Here is a 12,341-nt window from a genome sequence, read left to right as displayed (position 1 = left end):
GCTCGGGTCCAACAACTCGGGCATTCTGCCAGCACAAGACCTCGAGGACCGAGTTCATTTGCAAAAACCAAGAGACCATTTTTCAATATTTTTTGGAGGTAATCTCTCCAAAAGAGGCTAAGGAGCTAAGGACATGAACCTGCAGGGGAGTCTCTGAAGAGGCTTGAAGGGATTTCAGTGGCTAAACCACACTAATTCCAAAAGGCATTTGAGCTACCAATCGATGAACAATTCTTTTCATTCTTTATGTAGTTGGTTGATTTTTTTTTTTTTTGTACTAAGGATTGAACTCAAGGGTGCTCAGCCAGAGCCCCATCCCCACAGCTTTTTATTTTTTATTTTGAGACAGGGTCTTGCTAAGTTGCTTAGGGCCTCCCTAAGTTGCTGAGGCTGGCCTTGAACTCACAATCCCCCTGCCTCAGCCTCCAGAGCCACTGGGATTACTGGCATGTGCCATCACACCCTGCTGTTAAGAGACAGGGCCTTGCTCTGTTGCCTGGGCTGTTCTCCAACTTTGGACTCTAGTGATCCTCCCACCCCAGCCTCCCGAGTAGCTGGCACTACAGGTGTGCCCCTCTGCTAACCCTGAACTCTGTGGTGAGCCGGGTGATGTGCCTCTGGACAGGCTAAAGCCTGCCCCAGGCCAGCCTGGGAGCTGGCACTGCCTCAGCTCAAGGTGTTTAGGAGCTGGGCAGGTCTGAGCATTAGGCCTGGCTCACGGTCATGGCTCCTGGACTTCATGGAGGGGGAGGTAGACCTGAAAGTCGACACAGCACCCAAAGCTAAGTGAAGAAGGGCTCTGGCATGACCATGGTCAGTCTCTTGTCACCACGTTGGGTGACACCATAGGTACAGAAAAACATGATGTCGCCTCCTCAGAGGTCCTTACAGCTGCTCGAGGTGGCCAAGAGCAGGAGGTGCAGGACCTCAGTTCTCCGCTCAGGACTCGGAGGTGGACGGGGGCTTGGTTCTGGAAGCTATGGGACCAGCGCCCCACGCTTGCTCCAACAAGACATCAAGGGAGGCTGGCACAAGTCGGGGCTCGAGGACCACAAGCCAAGAGCCCCTTTTCTGAGACCACAACAGAAAATCTGGCCCACCAGCCTTGGGGACATACATGCTGCTAATTGGACAGTGACTGAAATGAGGCCAAAGGCCTTTGTATATCCTTAGTCCTGCAGAAGTTCAGAGACGTCCCCATGACTTTAAGAAGGTAGAGACTGACCCCAAATGTAACTAGGTGGACAGCCGTCCCCAGGAGGACCACCAGATAGAAGCACAAAGCTACAGCATTTCCATCCTCGCTGTCCCTGCTCCCACACCAACCACCTTGCAGAAGCAGAACAAAGCAAAACCACCAGGAATCAACATGGTGGACGGCCAGGTGAGGCGTCTCGGCTTCTTGGGAAACCAGAACACACGAATAGCTGCCATTCTCACCTCCAGGTAGCCCACCCAGACCCTCGATGTGGACCTTCCTGCACCCTCATAGAGCCTCATGGGAAAGAGAAGTCAGCCAGGAGAGTGATAAGACACTGAGAGCTTGCTGTAGGAAAGAGGAATGATGAAAGTTTGACCTAAAGAGCTCCCTGCTGTCCTGCAGATGTGTCCCCCAAACTTCACAGGTGGGAAACTTAATCCCCAAAGCAGCCGTGTGAGAGGTGGAGTCTTTAAGAAGTAATTAGGTCACCAGGGCTCAGCTCTCACCAATGGATGCGTGTCACCATCATAGGAGTGGCCTCCACGCTGCAAAAGTGGGTTTGCTGTGAAATCTGCATGAGAAGACTCAGTGCCCAGGCCCTTGCCAGATGTGGGCCCTTGACCCTGGACTTCCCAGTCTCCAGAACTGTCAGAAATAAATCTCTGCTCTCTTTTAGTTACATAGCCTCAGGCATTCTATTATAGCAGCACAAAATGAACGTCCTCTGTAAAAGTGTCCACTCACGTTAGGGAAAATTTTCTTTAATCCAACTGATATTGTTTTGTATAAAAGGGAATCACTGTTTTTCCTTGGAAGTGTCTAGCTAATTCTCTTTAACAGGCTTCAGTCTTTTCTAAACCATTTGATTTTATGCTTTTAAGTGCTGAAAAGCTTCAAGTTAAATATTGAAGAGAGAGGGACACATCATCAGGCAAATAGCACTCTGTTTATACTCCTGGACCCGTAGAGGAAATCTTTTCCTGCAACAGAGATCTCTGGAATTTTAAAAGATGGCGCCATTCTGTGGTGTGGGCCTAGGCTCCGGGATCTGACACAGAACTTGCAATTCAATTGGAGGCATGTGGAGAATAGAAAATCTCTTCAGGGAATGACCATTTTCCTTTTAGAGATTCAATATAAAGTGACAATCAAAATCTACTTAATGATGTGTTGAACTCAGAATCCTACACTGGTGAGGGCTACGACTCTGTATAGCATGTAGGACGGCAGGCTGTAGAGACAGCACCTCTTCAGGGCAAGGCTAGTGTGCTAATGGGGCACATTCCACAAAGGGTTGGTGATAAGTGTCAACTGCTGCCAGTCTGGTGTCTCAGCCTCTGACTGAGACATCAGCCTGGGGTTAATCTAAACCCAGACTCCAGGAGCTCATTAAAGGAACTGCATTGTGACATATGATAGGACATTAGCTTTGTTGCTCTTATTGTCATGTCAGAAGCAGCCTCACATTCTATTAAGCCTTGAAAAATGTGCTAGTCTATCACAATCAGAAATAAACAACCCATGTCAAGTTTGGGCAAAGCAATAGGCCAATGTCAAATTTGCTGACATTGATAATGTGCACCATAGTTATGTGAGAGGCCCCTCTTCTGAGGACCTACACTGAAGTATTCAGGAGTACAGTGCCACGAGAAAAATACTGTGTAGAGAGAGAAAAATGGGATAAATATTCACAGCAGGTGCTGGGTAAAGGGTATGTGCATGTTCTTTGTACTATTACTATGATTGCAACTTTTCTGTGAGTTTGAAATTAATCCAAATAAAAATTAAAAGAAACACAAACCATATTGAAAACATGAAATTAACCTTGGTACTAAACAACAGATTTTATGTTACATGCATTAGCCCTCACCTGCATACGTACATAAATGTCTATAGGTGTTATGGGTATGAGGTGTTGTCCCCAAAAGCTCCTGTTAATGCAGGACTAATCAGAGGTGAAACGATTGGACTGTGAGAGCTGTCATCTGATCAGTTCATCCCTGTTTTAATGGACTGACTTGGAGGTACCTGTAGGCAGGTGGGGTGTGGCTGGAGGACAGGGGTCGCTGAGGAGGTGCCCTGGAAGGGTGCATCTTGCCTGTGGCCCCTTCCCCCACACTCCCTTCCTGACCCCACCATGAGCTGAGCAGCCTTCCTCCGCTGGGCCCTTCCCCCATGAGTGCTGCCTCACTCAGGCAGGCCCACAGCAATGGAGTCGGCCACTCATGAACTGAGACCTCTGAACCCTGAGCCCAAATCGACTCTCCCTCCTCTAAGTTGTTCTTGTTAGGTATTTGGGTCACAGGAATGCACAAGCTGACTAACACAGGAGGAAATTCTTCTTTTGATATTTTCTAACATAATGTCTAGGTAAATGATTTGTGTAAAAGAGAATTTTCCAGAAAAACTCATAACTAGACATAATTTGAATAACGGCAGAGAATAAAACAGGCCCATGTCTTTTCTCTTTCTCATTATTAACGAATTTGAGTGAGAAAACATTGGCGCAGTGGACAGCCCTCCTTGGGCAGATGGAGAGGTGAGCCAGACGGAGCCTGGTGGCAGGATGCACTCCCGGTCCAGGGTCTAGAGTTGTGACTTCTCCTCTCCGTTTCGCGCCTCCAAGGGAAGATACTTCAGAACCGTCAGCACCCTCCTGTGAGGGTGGCTTAGTAGATCTCAGGTTTTGGCATGTTCGTTTTTCCCTTTTGGGGTCTGAAATGTACCTGCCTGTGCCAAGTCACAGAGGTGGCCTCTGTAAGGCCAGCAGTGGTAATGAGTCCCCCTGGCTTGAACTGTCCCTGTGTGCTGCAGGTAGGGCTGCCGTCTTCAACGGCTACCCCACTAATGGCCATGACCATGCTCTAGAGGCCTTTCCTGGCCTCCCCTGGTGAACGGCTGACACTCAGCAATTAGAGGTCACTGGCTTTAACTAAGGTTTCTGTCCCCTGGCACATTTTCACCCTGGAGACAGTGCATCGTGGTTTAAGTTATTTGCACTTGAGCGCACATTCATCTCTTCAGTCCTGTTCCTGGAGAGCAGGGAGAGGAAGAGGAGAGGTGACCTGCAGGGGTTCCTTCTGCAGCTGGTTGTTGAACAGGTGGCACGAGTTCAAGCAGACATCCCTGTCTCCCCGGCAGCCTGCTCCTGCTCTGTGTGAAGACTCAGCCAGGCCTCAGAGCTCCTGATCATAATGGGAAGGTACAGGAGTCCTCCGCCCCTTCAAGCAGCAGGCATTCAAGTAAATAAGAGTGCAGTCGCAATGGAGACTTCTAACTGGACTTTAAGTTGAGCCCCCTCCATTCCCTAGCTGGCCAGCTGCAGTTCCTGGCCCCTCCCTGGCTGGAGGACAAAGCAGATGGCATGGATAGGGAGGCAGGAAGGTCCCCATTGGAACAGTTCTGTCACAAGGTGACTTTGCATGCTCTAGTCTACCAGATGTTTAGAACTGAATTTCCATAATGCGCATCTGTGAGTTTTTCAGAAGCCTTGATGGGAGCCTAAGTTCATGCCCATCTGGGCCATGCCTTCCTCCTCCCACCCGGGGCAGCCTGTGTCTTGCTTGGCCTCCATGCCTGTCCTCCTGGGCACCTCTCCTCCATCTCCTCTCACCTAGGATGGCTGAACAGAATCGTCTTCAATCTGTTGTCACTACCAAAGCCAGCTCAAATTCACACATCTCTGCTCCCAAACCTTCAATGACACCCCCTTTCCTGCTAAGTGAAGTTCAGTTCCTTAGGTGGTACCCAAATCCTGAAGTCTGTTTCGGACTCCTCTTCACCCTCTCCTGCATTCCTCCTCTCCACACACAGAGCAATGGCCACATGAACTCCCTGAGTTCTCAGACAAATGCCATATGCCACACCCTCTGGCCTGCCTACCCAGCTCATGTGTCTCAAATGTCCCCACCTCGGTGTGCCAATGCTCCCTGGCATTCAAGCTGCAGCGCAACATCACTTCTTGTGAAGACTGTGAGCCGTCTTGTCTCCCCACAGCAGAAGTGATTACTTCCGTCTCTGAACGCCCAGGACAAGTCATTGGCTCCTCCCCTTTGGTACTTGTAGCTGTCTGTGGACATGCTGCATGACCTCACGGGGTTGAAAGTCACAGGGGGTGAGACTGGACACAGTTCCTCTCTGCATTCTCCCTAGCACCTAGCACTGTGCCTCACACAGGGTAGAATGTGTCATGACTGATTAGCCTTTGTTGAGTAACTGAACAGATTCCATCTCATGGATTTTAATGTGACTCAGAAAAAAGAGGAAGGTCAAGTTGGCCATCTACTTGACATCAGTGGTGTCTGAAACCTCTCTACCCCTCTGAGCCGGCTGGAGCCAGATGCTGAGCATGTCCCCCTTCATGAGGCTTCCTCAGCTGAGGCAAGGAGAGATGCTCCTGGGCTCCGTGGGCTGAGGGAACCTGGAACACTCCATTAGCATCCGCAAGCCCCTCTAAGACCCTCCACACTCTGAAGTCCTGGCAGATGAAGCACCTTATGTGGGCACAACTTTGTGCAGTACTAAGTGCTTGGTGACAGTTCCCTTCTTCTATCAGATTTTGTGTGACAAAGGACAGTGCTGAGTTCCTTGGAAACCCTCAACCATCCCTTTATGACAGCAGCTGGGTTCATGCCCCATAACAATGTGATCTGTGATGCAGGGACACCTTCCAACTGCTGCTCAGAAAAGGCAGAGCATCCTTGGCCCTTCTAGTAAACAGGCAGACCCTGCCCAGAGGACGCAACTGAGGGGACGTCTTGGCCTGCCCTCGGCCCTCAGCAGTGAGCACGGCTTAACAGCTGAAGTGCTGCGAGCAGCAGGGAGAATTCTCAGCCCCAGCTCGGGCCACTGGGAACCAGCTCCTTCACGTTCTGAGTAGAGGGGGGTGGGATCTGCGATTCTGAGAGCCTGTGATAGAAGACAGATCTGCGATTCTGTGATGGAAGACTCCCCCCCGCTGAGGATTGCAGACAAGACGATGACACAGCTGCCACAGATATAAACACCAAGCAGAGTCCTATTTCTGTCTCCAGAATTGTGACCTACATAGGACTTGGGGCAGCGCATCGCGCAGGCCTCGGGCATCTCTGTCTTCATAAAACCTCAACTGGAAAGGGACAGGAGGGCAAAAATAAGAATCTGAGAACACGCGTTTTCAGGTCATAAAAGAAATTAGCTAATTTAGCACCAGACAACACAAATGCTAAGGCATTGAGGCTCCTCACAAGGCTCACCCTGCCATCCCGCCCCACGGTACAGCCCTGTGACTTCAGATATTGGGGTCAAACACCTGTGGGCAAACCATCGGCTTGTACATTTCAGGGAAAGAGGCCATGCTAGGCGGTAACTAGAAAAGGCAGCATTGCCAAAAGATGACAAGGACTTATTGAAATGCAACAGCAGTCTTCTCAAATCTTTAGGAGAAATAATTTTTTGTGTTTTGATGTTTATAACGTGAAACGTGGAACTGTTCTCTGGGTGCTGGGCTGAGACCATGCAATCAGAGCATTTTGCAGTGAAAATATAGAGACAGATGTAAAATTACTTTACCCTCAGGTACTGACTCCCAGAATCAACACCATCATTAATTCTGCATTCAGAGACTGGGTCATGGGAAGAATTATACAGAAAGCTGATTCCTTTGACAAAAACCCTGAGACAAAATTAATTCCTTAAGCATTCGGTTAGGAAAGCTGGATTCCATTACTGGGCAGCTAGCTCTCTGTTTTTCCACAGGGCAGTCTTTAGGAGAAGATTAACGTTGCTTAAAAACTAAACAAGACACAACAATGTTAACAAGATGTAGCAGAGACACTGGCCTTTGGAGCAAGAAGTAGAGAATCTTTTCCTATAGATAAACAATTGGTCATCTTTTAACGTTTCTCTTTGTCTGCAGATGGGTGCATGTACCAAAAAATCCTGTTGATAGGAGTTCACGACTCCTCATGAAGGACAAATGGCCTGCCTGTGGTGTTTTTGTTTGATTCTCTGTATGAGTGCATGGAGGCCAGCTGTTCCTTAGATGTAGAACGGAGATACCACGAATCACCACACAGGAAGGGGAAGTGGCCGGGCTTCGCTGATGCTGCACATTAAGTGGTTCCTATGTTTCAGAAATCACGAAACAACCTGTTATTTTTAAATTTCAGATTCTTGATCACAATGCATTTCAGTAATAAGTAGCTACGGCAAATGATCATAAAATACAATAATCCGAGCCAGTGACTCACATGTCTCAAGTACAGCAGAGCAGCACTGTGATAAATAGAGGTTGTAAGGATTGTAATAAAAATGATCTTTTTTCCTTGTCAGATGAGTCATTGTAAAACAAATGTATTTTTCACTTCCAGGCAGGGACATAAGCACCATTCATTTCGTGGTTTCTTGCTTAATCGCATACTTAGAAATATATCTACACCATAAGGCAAAGATAAGTACATTACTAGGAGACAGAGAAAAAAAGTAGATTCTAAAATAATATCCATTCGGCTCCATAATGGGAAGAAACAAACATTCACCAAAGCTCCCAGAGTGACATCCCCTACAGGACACCCGACTGTAGCCCCCAGTGTTGGGAAAGCCCCTTCTCACTAACTATGTTGACTACCCCAGATGCACATGAGGACGAGTCTACTGCTACTTGTACTGAAGGAGGGACTTTAAATAATAGGACCCAGGGAGTGAAGAGGAAGAATCTGAAGACAGAGCCCCGGAAGGAGTTGCTCAAAGCAGACTGGGAGGTGATCCTGAGCCCTCGGAGCTCACTGGCCTCACCGTACCCAGGCTCTGTCTGGCTTTCTTATGTGAGAACTGTCACTTTGGGGCTTACAAACAGAGAAGGGAGGTGAGGGCCACCCTGCAGGGGAGAGGAAAGCCACCTAGGAATCTGGTTTTTCCCTGCATATGTGGAGTTCAGCTGGAAGTACTCAACACAGTCTTCTGCCTGCAGAGCTCCTGGGGAGGAGAGGGCTCCAGACCCCCATACACAGTGGGCAGAGGCAGGAGGCCAGGGGCTCTCCAGCTGGGTGGTCACACACCTTCCAAATGTGCAGGAGAGAAAAGATGTCATTATTCTTCACTAGGGGCCTCCAAGGCCACCCAGATGGATCTACTAATAGATACAGAACCTGGGCCTCAATAGCTTAAAAACAGGTTTCAAATCATAGTGTGTAGACAGCCCAGCTTCTCCATCTGCTATTGAAAACGGGAAAGGATCTGTTAGGGAAAATTGTGGTTTTTCAACATTTTTGCCAAGTGATTTTGAGTTACGCTTAAAATTCCAGGAAGCCAGGGGCTTCTGGGTAGGGCACAAATCACAGGGAGGAAAGCCAACATTTTCTGCCCCAAACTGGCTCTCTACCTGCTAGGCAAGCACTCTACCACTGAACCACAGCGGCAGCCCCAACTCCACCATGTTGCTTTCAGGGCCTCGTGGAAGCATAAGGAATTGGCAGGCTGGGCATGGGCCCTCCTGATCCTCAGGCCGGCTATAGTGTGTGGCAGAGGCCTTCACGTGCAGAGTGGCTAGTGTATACACTGGGGATTTGCTCTGGTCCTAATAGGATTCTAAGCTTTCATTGCTTCTGACTGTGCTACATCTGAAAGGGTATCCATTCTGCTTCCGTTTGGGCAATGCTGTATAGAAGAGTCTTCACAAGCCGGGGCCCAGTGGTGCACACCTGTGATCCAACAGACTCGGGAGGCTGAGGCAGGAGACGGCAAATTGGAGGGTGGCCTTGGCAACTTAGACCCTGACTCAAAATTCAAACTCTTTTTAAAAAGAGGTGAAGGGGCTGGAGATGTAACTTGATTATATAGCACCCTGGGTTCGATACCCAGTTCCAAGATCAAAAAGTCTTGGCAGGACTTTAGCTCTCTTCATGATTCTGTATTTCACCAAATGTAAGGTACCCAAGTTTTAAGATGTATCATTCATGGAAAAAAAATGTGTTAATAAGATAATATTCTATAATTACATGTAAACTTTACTCTCTGGAGTAAACAGTTTAAAAATTATACGTCACTACTGTGCATAGCGACAAAAGAGTGAGTGGGGTCACGGGGCGGGGCAGCCCTATGCCGTCTTCACACTCAGAGCCTGAATCCTGAATCTCTGCCCACCTTGGAGTATCGGTGTCAGAGGGGGTCCACGCAGTGCCCTCCCAACACCAGCCACAGCCACAGCATCCAACTCTCCCCTCATTTTTGCTCCTGCCCTACAATCTATTCCCTGCACAGAGCCGGAGCACTGCTTTCAGAAAAACAAGTTTCAAATCATAGATGTACATAAGGACACTCAGGGCCCAAGCCCAGGGGCTCTTGGAGGCCACAAAGCCGTCAGAGTCCTGTTACCTCTCTGCTTTGACCTCATGGTCCACTTTGCCCTCTTGCCATTCACTCCCTCCACATGAGCCCCCTGTGATGCTCAGACCATGCCAGGCATGCCCCTCCCCAGGGCATCTGCCTCTGCATGGAACTCCCTTGCCTGGGACAGCCACTGAGTTCCTCCAAGCCCTTGCTCAGATTTCACACTGCAGTGGAATCTTCCCTAACCACGCTATGGAACTGCAGAATGGCCAATCACAGCCTTCCCGTGACCAGCATGGCCCCAAGACCAGCATCCTCTCTCCCAGCCCCCTTCTGGTCTTTCTTTCCTCTTGGCGCCCACCCCTCATGGTGCCCACCCCTCTTGGCACCACCTGGACTGACTTGTGTATTTTCGTACTCCCACAGTGAAGCTCAATTCGGTGAGTTTTGTCTGCTTGGTTCACAGATGTAACCCCAAGGCTTTCAATAAATGTTTGTTGGTTGGTTTTTAATATTTTTATTTTAGTTGTACACGATACGTTTATTGAGTTTATTTATTTTTATGTGGTATTGAGGTTTGAACCCAGGGCCTTGCGCATGCTAGGCGAGTGCTCTACGGCTGAGCCACAACCCCAGCCCAAATATTTGTTAATAAAATGAAAAGTATCTTTAAAAACATGAGATCCAAAGTAGGGTTGACATGATTCAACTTGTGTTTCAAAACACATTGTTATCCATAATTGGAAGAATGTGCCCTAAATTATTTCCTTGTTTAAAGGTAGAACAGTGATTTTGTGCATATGTGATTTTGTGTGGTTTCCAAATTTAATTAAAGCACAGCTTATTTTTGCAGTGGAAAAAAATATTATTAAAAATAAATTGTATAAATACTCATTGAATTAAAAAAAAGGGATTTGTGAAAATATTAAAATCTACCTGTGCTTCGAAAAAAACCTGAAGTATCAATAAAGAAGATGCATGTTCTCTGTTGGATGAAGCCCTTGGTTTTTGCTGGTGGCCTTACACTACCCCAGTGAGATGGCTGGGCTCCAGGGTATGGAGGATTATCTCTTCAAGCATGCAAAACCCAGGTCCCAAATCAACTCTAGGCCATATGCACTTTCTTATGGGATGTAACTATGAAAAGTTCTTCTTTTACCATATTTGTGGACTTCTGTATTAAACTGGACATTTATATATTAAAGGCAGAGACAACTATACCTAGGCATACCCATTTCACAGGAAAATAAAAGAGGAAAGGAAAGATGGAAGGAGAGAGAGAGAGAGAGAGAGAGAGAGAGAGAGAGAGAGAGAGAGAGAGAGAGAGAGAGAGAAGGGGGGAGAAATCAATCAAGAAGACAGCTGAGGAGGCCTGAAGACCATGCCACCCACTCTGGCCCAGGCTCCCTCACTTCCCACCAACCTCTGGAGACCCGGAGTCTCCTATTTGAGAGACATTCCTTTTTGTTTTCTGGGGTTGGGGCTGGGTCCAGGGATACCATCTTGGTAAGGGAGCCTCCAGGAATAGAAGGATAAAAATACACAATTAAATCTCCCCACCTGGCAACACTCATAAGGTCGAACCCAAAGCTGAACACCTCCCTGAATGTCCCACCAATGAGCATTGTTGGGAATGAATTGTCCAACACTGAGACACTCTCGACTCCATAGAGATTAATTTAATCATTCTATGTTCAAAAACTTTTTGGGGAAGGACAATAGTCCTGCCTTGCTTTGAACTTCACAACGAACATCACTGAGTCCCTTCTGTCCCCAGGAACCCCTGGTGGATATCAGGGATGTCGCTTAGGGACCTCTGGTGCTGATGGTGTCACTTAGCACACAACTTGCTGGCGTGGCCTGTTCCCTCCTGCCTCACAGCCACAGGCCTTCCGGGGGCTTCAGTCCCCAGGTGTTTAAAGCAGTGAACACAGCTAAATGCACACCTGAGGATTGGCGCACGATACTCCCATGGCACCTGCCCTACAGAACAAGGCCCAGTGCCCTGGGACTGTTCCTGCACAAAGTCTTTTTCTTCTAACATCCAGAAGCTACTGCTACAGAAACATGGTCTCAGATGTTACTGAGAAACGGGAACTCAAGGCAAAGGCACACATGAGTTGTGGGAAGTTCCTCTGGAGATGGAGAGCAGGAGCTGTGGATATAAGATACGGCAAAGTCTCCTTCCTTCCTTCCTTTCACACATATTTACTGAGCACATAGTGCACACCAAGACACCAGACCAAAGGCAAGATCAAGACACAAGCCTTGCTCTCAGGGGGGCTCACACTCTAGGACAGAAAAGATCCAGGATCAGTTAACTGTAAGCAAAATAGCAAGCCTGGAGGCAGCTCTAAAGCATGGTCTCAGGGAAGAGCGTAGGACATCAGCTCAGGGAAGGAGGCTCCCAGGAAGGGGTGTTCAGGGGTTGGCAGACATTAGACCAGCCAAGAGAGGAGCCACACCCAGGGCTGAGCTGTTGATTCAGGCCTTTGGAGATTGACTGGAGTGGCTGGTGCAGGCACTGTGCAGCCTGGCCCCCTGGAACACCAAGTCCAGGAGCAGGGTCTAGGGGTTAGCTGGTCCCTGCTGCACCTGGCACCTCAGACACTGGCTGCCACACAGTAGGACACTTGCAAGTGGAATGAGCAGCAGACCTGAGACATCTGAGTCTCTGCTGTGGGTGTTCAATGGCAAGACTGTTCCCAGCAAAGGAGGTCCTGGGGCTGACAAGACAAAGGAAGCTGAGTGCAGACCCAGGGGACACTCACCTCAGTGTGCCCCAGCTTCCTGTGATGGCTCGCTCCTTTCCTCACCAAAGGCTTCCTTTTGC

At 48.5% G+C, this 12,341-nt stretch overlaps 1 protein-coding gene across 2 annotated transcripts in view; it reads right to left on the bottom strand.

Annotated features, from left to right (window-relative positions):
* Zdhhc14 (zinc finger DHHC-type palmitoyltransferase 14) overlaps positions 1-12,341 on the bottom strand; it is a 265,926-nt gene that overhangs the window by 107,725 nt on the left and 145,860 nt on the right. The gene's annotated exons all lie outside the window — the stretch shown is intronic.

This window comes from Marmota monax, unplaced genomic scaffold, assembly GCF_021218885.2.
Source record: "Marmota monax isolate L192 unplaced genomic scaffold, Marmota_monax_Labrador192_F-V1.1 WCK01_AAM20220418_F8-fsc00164, whole genome shotgun sequence".
NCBI lineage: Eukaryota > Metazoa > Chordata > Mammalia > Rodentia > Sciuridae > Marmota > Marmota monax.
Note: the sequence above shows the minus strand (reverse complement) of the source record. Positions and strands in the feature narration are given on the sequence as shown.